The 7,962-nt window shown below is 33.9% G+C and overlaps 1 pseudogene; it reads right to left on the bottom strand.

Moving 5' to 3' along the window:
* Positions 1 to 6,585: 6,585 nt before the first annotated feature.
* LOC123458827 lies at positions 6,586 to 7,308 on the bottom strand (annotated as a pseudogene).
* Between the last annotated feature and the right edge of the window lie 654 nt (positions 7,309 to 7,962).

The raw sequence follows: 7,962 nt of genomic DNA, 5'->3' as shown, positions 1-7,962 counted from the left end.
GATGGTCATGCTGGTTGAACACATTGTACATAAATGCTATTCATGAAAATGTTCATACTTTTCAATGAGTCATAGTTTTTAATATCTATATTGGATTGAAAAAAGCCTGGCATAGTGGTGTACGCCTTTAATCCCAGCACTCAGAAGGCAAAGGTAGGAGGATTGCCATGAGTTCGAGGCCACCCTGAGAATACATAGTGAATTCCAGGTCAGCCTGACCTATAATGAGACCTTACCTAAAAAAAAATAAATAAACTGTATTTGACCAAAAATCAGTGTGATAATTTTCCTCCAGGAATTCATTGTCATTTGTGCTTCAAGTTTCACTTTTTTTTTTTTTAGTAATATGCTGGGTGGTAAGAAATAAAATAATATTTTGGTATCTTTGTTTATGTTATAAGTTGATATGAATTCAGTCTTACATGTTGTAATGTTGTAATAATTAATACTTCAGTGTCGCTGTTGCAAAAATAGGGTAAAAGAAGTGCTTAGAAGATTGGTCAAAGATACCAGACCAGGTGGGATGGGTGCTACAGGGAGCATGCCTTTCATAGAACGCTCCTACAGAGCCATTCTCCTCAGATCTTTAGCTGATATAGGGAAGACTTGCAAATCTCTAATAGACATCTCCATGTATGAATTTTAATCTGTTTCTATACATTCCATAGAAAGTAAAATGTTGAAATCCAACTGCAAATGGGATAATTCTCTATTCGCTGAAAATATTCTGAGCTTTCCCTTTTTTGTTGTTGGTTTGTATGTTCTCCTCCACATGAAATATTTCATATTTCTACCTGTAAAAAGTCCTAGACTTTCTTCACTCAGGTACTTGTGGGTGTTGCCTAATCTCATCAAATGGAATTATTTATCTTCTCTCCTAAAAATCACAAAATGATATTGATTTATTAGCAAAGCTGTTCTACTGATCAGTTTTATTATGTCTATTTCTGTGCTTCTAATAGTTATATTAAAGGTTGCATTCTAAATATGTAATAATATATGTCTATATATATATATATGTATAGCATCTATCTATCTATCTCTCTATATATATATGCATATATTTACCAATTATCATTAATTAGATACAGTGTCTACTCAGTAAGATAGTTTGAACTGGTTCTCTCATTGACAGAATGTTATATAAATTACCTTATTGTATATTTATAAATGTTTACAAAGGAAAAAATCTTGTTAACTTAATAATATAGTGATTTCTAATGCAAATATTCCAGAAAACATTCTCCAATATCCATCATGTGAACATTTGTTACTTCTTGATTGTCATTGAAGATTTAAGTGGTCTAAATGCAGTCAAGGGAGCTGGATGGAAGAGAAAGAGAGGTGGGAGGAGGATTCATGAAAACTATAGATGATATAAATAGCCCATATTAAAACTTACTTTTTTGCTAATTAAAATTATATACAAGTTTTAAAATAGAGTTTTGGCAGAAGTGCCCTGTGGCAGTATAAATGCTGTGGCCAGAAGCTATAGGTTCTTACAAAAAAAAATTAGTGTCAATATTGGGATACTACCCAGTAAGTTGCTGTTTTTGGTGGTCCCCAATGATACCCAAAGAATAAAGGCTATTGCCAAGCCACTTGGTTGGTCACTGGAACTAGACAGTAAGACCCTATTGCTGAAGAAACCACATGTTGCAGGTTCACATCACAAGGAATCAAGCAAGATCTGAGATGGAAGGTTCCTCCCTAATGACTAGTGCTCAGGGATAATAGTCATTGTGAGCTTAATAGTGAACCCTATAAGCTACACAACTAGCCACTTAGGTAAGGTGTGTCCACCAGTGAAATAGTGACAAGTCTGTTACAGTATTATTATAGTAAGCAACTACTCCTTAATTGACTTTAAAGCTCGCTGTATGCAAACTCATGCTTGATATTGAAAATCTAGTAAAAAAAAAAAAAAAAAAAAAAACCTGGGAAGGTCAGAAGTCCTATGAGGTTTGGGAAGGGATAAATCATTACTGATGTTTGGCTACATGGATATATTATACCCACCAAAATTGCTTTCCAAATACTTATATTTATGCCTTTATATTAGTACTTTTCTCCCTTTTGGTTAGAGAAGTTTTTTTTTTTTTTTTAAGTTGGCAGTGATGCTAACAAATCCCAAAACTTATCAAAGTACTGAGAAGTGACACTTGAGTTTTGATGACTTGATGAAACATCATATCACACTCTCCAAAACTACAACAGAAGAGGTGGTGGAAAGAATGTGAGAGCCAAAGGATAGGTAGGCATGCTTTGGAGTACTATTTCCCAAACAAAAGTTGTCATTGTATCCCTGATTATACTGTGGCTGACATTACCTGTGCAAGAACTGCATCAACAGGTGTCTATGGAATATGGAGGATGGCATAAAGAAGACATCAATATAGGAAAGGAAACAGTATGAAAGAAGATCAGGTTCAGTGGAGGAGGGTGGGGAATGTGAGATAAAGGATGGTGACAGAAGGTGATCATGGTCAAATTATGTTTCATGTATGAAATTTCTCAAAAAACAAGAAATAAAATGCTAAATATATTGCCTCTTTATCTGACCACTAATAATGTAAACTAGAACTAACTGGAAAGAGAAAACAATTCCCTAGTAAGATGTGCTAAATATTTGTGTTTAAAGCTTTATTTATAGACCTTTTCGTGATTTTGCTGTGCACAAATTCATTAGCATAATGATATGTTATAGGAACAATTTTAATCCAATATTCACACTCAGAAATGACATGTCTGCATAATGCTGCCTTCTAAGATAATGTTTGGTTAAATTTCATCTTTATTTTTTTCCAGAATAGGAATTAAGGTGGCTCAGTGCCTCACTTATTTAGGAAAGGGCTATAATTTACTTTACAAACTTTCTTACTAGGACTATAAATTTATCTATGCCCCCAATGTGTATGTATGTGAATGTCTGTCTGTGTGTGTGTGTGTGTGTGTGTGTGTGTGTGCATGTATGTATGTGCAGAGAAAGTCAGAGATAGATAGAGAGAAAGAGAAAGAGAGAGTTTATCTTCTCTTCTCTCTTTTCCTTTTCCCACTCTTCCTATTTTTTTTTCCATCAAGGATGAAGATTTGATTAGCATAGTTGTTTAAACTAATATATGTTTAGAAGTAGACATGCAAAATTCAGGAAGTCTGTCTCTCAGGCTGAGGTGGTCACAACCACATGATGATTTCAGAGAGGTTTGAGATTGATCCCAATTTCAAGCTAACAAGTTAGTTGGTTACTATTTCATGCAGAAGACACATGAATCTTTGGTCAGTGACAAACACTTTATTGCTCACAACAGAGATAATATCATGGGATTCATAAAGGTAATACCGCCATTATGCCAGCTATAGTCATAGGTAGGTTATGAAGGAAGGTCAGGAGGATATGCAAATAACATAGGTTTAACACAGAAGAGGAAACATGTATTTAGAAATATTCATTCTTTAACAGCAGCTGCTAGCTACTTTGCTTAAACTTTGTCACAACAGGGAAATGCATGTGTATTTTCCTAGATAGCTACCAAATATTCCATCTGGACCAGAGGGAGATGCTACATCTAACTAATGATTATTCCTCATAACTGTTTCTTGAAAATACAGGCCCAAAACAAAGGATAAATAACACACACACACACACACACACACACACACACACACACACAGAGAGAGAGAGAGAGTTATTGAGTGTTTACATTGATGAAGAAGTTACATACACATTGGTGCATTTTTTTCTTAAAATTAATTGATACATAGTGTGGTAGTTAATCTTCAGTATCAACTTGACTGGATTAAGAATGATCATGTAAGCACACCTCCAGATGTTAGTATGCATATGAAGTTATTTCAGAAAGTTTTAACTTCACAGGGAAGTTACATCCTAGTGGCAGGTGATAACATACTATGGGCTGGTGTTCTGGTCTGGATAAAATGGAGAAAGTGAGTGGAGCTCCAGCATACACCTCTCTCTCTCTTTCCTGTTTGCAGATGAAATTTGGCCAACAGCTTTACACCCTGCTACCATATCTTCCCTGCCATGATGGGCTACATCCTCTCAAACATTAAGTTAAAATAAAGTTTTTTTCATTAACATGTTTCTTGTCAAGTATTTGTTTACAACAATAAAAAGTAACAACTCAGATATATAAATAATCAAAAACTGCTATGGTTACACATGAAAAGGTAAATGGAAGAAATGAGGACCTACTGCTATAACAATGTAAAGAAATAAGCACACACACATGCTGTTGGTATTGGTATAATTTAGCAGATTATTTTCTTGGGAAATTTTGTCATTATGCATTCAAATTTAAAATGTGTGTGAAAAACACTCCAGAATTTTCCAAAGCAGTATGAATGTGAACAAAGACAGGAATATTTATTATTTGTATTTTATTAACAAACAAATACAGAAACTACCTACCTTGAGAATTTAATAGAGAAGATTGAATAAAATTAGTTTACTCTTATAGTGAACTAAAGTATATTCTATTAAACAACATGCTAGTGAAGATTTCTTATTGCAATATAATTATAATATATGAGCCTATAAACAATAACACATTTATGTGTGAGCTATGTATTACAGAATTAATAAAGTGTTTTGTATGAAATGGTTTACATTAATGATTATTGAAAACTAAAAGTGAGGTTATTATTCATTTATTTTTTTAACTTTAAAACTGTATATATTTAATGTATTATACTTTTTCCAGCCCTATAAGCTGACACTTTTTACAATTAAACTACATCTTACAATTAAAGGAATATGAGAATTCACTTCTAATACAGATAGCTACTCCAATCCTATTCATAGGCAATACATTACCATCACCACCACATTTCAGGAAGTTCTTGAAATACTCATAATTATACATTTTATCAACAAACAAAAATCAGCTAAAGGAAACATGCAAGCTTAAACAGTAGACAGTAGATACAGAATATTATTACAATCAAGATTGGGGATTTCTAGAATATTTGACAAGAGGTGACTGGGACTAAGCAATCACATAGTAATTTGTGGTACTCTTAAAAAAATTGAATTCTAAAAATGAAAGCAAGGCTATTAACTTCATGCTTATTTTATAAGGATTTTTGTTAAGTTTGAAAAGGATTAATTCATAATCACCACTTAAAGATAACTTTTTCTCTCAACTAATGATTTCCATTCTGCTACCTATTGTTTGCCCTTTGGTCTACAATAGCCATACTTCATTTCACAGGATCTGAACTATACAATTACAGACAAAATTATTTTAAAGTTTGCTTTGAAATGATATTAGCAAAGATCAAGTTTGCAAGTTTACAGAACACTATGACAATTGACCAGTATAAATACATTTTAATATTTTTATACTTGTTTACTGTTTCATCTATAAATAGCAACACTAAATAAAATTCTTAACACATATGCTCCCACTACCTGTTTTTTCTCTATATTATTGTGAACCTTATGTAAAAACATCTTAGCAACGTTTACAACCACTGTTCCTAGATGCGCCAAAATCCCAATTCTCATGAATTTCAACATATTGAAAGTAATTACTTGACCTAAGACTGAAGAACTGTGCCTTAACTTTATTAAAAAAGATAGCCACATCAGTTTTAATTACATATATATATATATATATATATTCAATTTATTAAAAATTGTAATAAACATAATAATAAGCAAACTAGTGCTCCAAATTTAGGTTATACCTGTGGAAGTCACTACAAGAAGACACAAGAGACTGCCTTGCAGTAAGTACAGGTTCCTTCTACAGAGATGGAGAAATAAAAGGACAAACCTATTTGTCTAAAAGACAATTCACTGTACACATTTTATTTACCGTTTTGTACACTGTCTTAATATGAATGGGACTGCTTTTCTACTTGAGCCATTTTAACCAAAGCAAAACAACCTAAGTAATACAAAGTGTTAAAATAAAGCATAAACATACAAAACAGACATACTAATTCTAGTTAGGAATGTAATTTTGGTGTTACTTTTTTTTATAACCCACAATTATGTTTAGGAAATCACACAAACATAGATCACTGACTTGAATGAAATGCACAAATTTGTAGCAAAGCTTTGTAATTACAAAAAATCCAAAAAATTACAATGCACAAAATTAATGTTTATTCCACCTTCTGTCATATTCCTGGATCCTTCACCAATGTTACATGAGAAAAAACAAAAGCAGAACAAATGAAAAACTACAATCAGAATCACGCATGTTATCAAGTAGGGAAACAAATAAATCAAAAACTAGCAGCCATCAGCAAGAGTACAGCAAACATATGCTGTAGAAAGAGAAACTGCTAGAAAACTGTACTCATCGTACTCAAACCAGCAATATGCTCCTGCATAAAGTGGAACATAAAGTATTTTCCCTGCTAAGGTATAAAAATGCAAGTTCTTTTTTGAATATGGTGGAAAGGTAAAATGTGCTTATAATTGTAATGGTACTTCAGCTAAGCTATTACAGAGTAGTCCAGGAACACATTTATGGATTCTGGGCATGGTGTATACTGTAATTCTTTGGGAGAGTGGACACTCTAGCAAAATTTTTTTTTTAAAAAAAAAGAACGCAGAAGTACAAGACAAAGGAGAATGACACTTCTCTTATATCTTAGCAACATTTAGATGGAATAAAATTCAAATGCAGTCCACTGTGCTGTGACGAGGCTTTGGTTCAGCTCCCAAATCTCGATTGCTTGACGCAGTCTCCTATGAGAATACTCAGAAGGTGTCTTCTTAAACAACAAACCTATTTTTAGTGGTGGAGCAGCTCTTAGTCGCTGTGTCTGCATGGGACTGATAACCAATCACTATCTTTGGAGGAAGTCCTCATCTTTCCTTGTATACCCTCCCTGCATGTGTAACAGCTTCTCTGTGTTCACATTCAGTCATCCACATTGCTGTCTTATCACCTTTAGCTCTAACATTAACAACGGCTCCACATACATCATCACTGTGGTCATCAAAAGATTCTCCAATAAGGCACAGCTGTGTCTCTAGCCAAAAGCGATCGAGGTCACTTCGTGTCTGCTGTTTGTTCAATGTAATTAGCCATCGTCCTCCCCGTTTATTTTTCTCATCTTCCCACAGAGGTTCAATACCATCCTTAAAAAGTGAGTAGTCACATCCAGGCATTAAATTACTAGATAACTGGTATGGTTGTATAGACTGTTCTGTAAAGGATGTTAAATATAGTGTTCTGGGTTAGCAATCTCCTGATTCGATTCTGTTTTTTCCTCTTCTGTAGGTGGGGGATTAAGAGTAGGGGTGGATTCCGGTTCCACAGTCACCATCTTAGCTATTATTCATTTATTAATGTTTGTCTTAGAGTTTATTTGTGTATGTAGTTTATGTGTGGTCTTTGCATATGTGAGTAGTGCACATGTGTGCAGGTGTGCATGGAGAACAGAGGTTGACATTGGGCATCCTCCATCACTCTCCATGTTATTTAGTGAAGCACTATTATCTATTTTTCAACACTAGAAAGCTGTTATTTTTAGAAAACACCCCAAATACATATTTAATGATGCTATAGCGGGTGTAGTGGGAATATTTACCACATGAAAACACTACCAAACTGTTAATCAGATTTTCTTTTTCATTTTTTCTTACAGAAACATGTGAATAAGTACTGGTTCAAATCTCTATGGTCTCTTCCCCCCATTCACAAAGTTAATAACAATAAAGAATACCATTATGGTACCAGTTGTTTGCTGGAAAGAACACTATTATGAGACCAATTGTTGGAACAACTACATGAAACTATTAAGCTCTTGGAAAGGAGAGAAAAATACATATTGATCAGGAACCATGATTAATGGGGGCTGGAGAGATGGCTTAGCAGTTAAGGCACTTGTCTGAAAAGCCAAAGGACTGAGATTCAATTACCCAGGACCCATGTAAGCCAGATGCATAAGGTAGTGCATGTGTCTGGAGTTTGGTTAGAG

Source organism: Jaculus jaculus, chromosome 2 (genome assembly GCF_020740685.1).
Source record: "Jaculus jaculus isolate mJacJac1 chromosome 2, mJacJac1.mat.Y.cur, whole genome shotgun sequence".
Lineage (NCBI taxonomy): Eukaryota > Metazoa > Chordata > Mammalia > Rodentia > Dipodidae > Jaculus > Jaculus jaculus.
The sequence above is the reverse complement of the archived record's forward strand: the minus strand, read 5'-3'. Positions and strand labels throughout refer to the sequence as shown.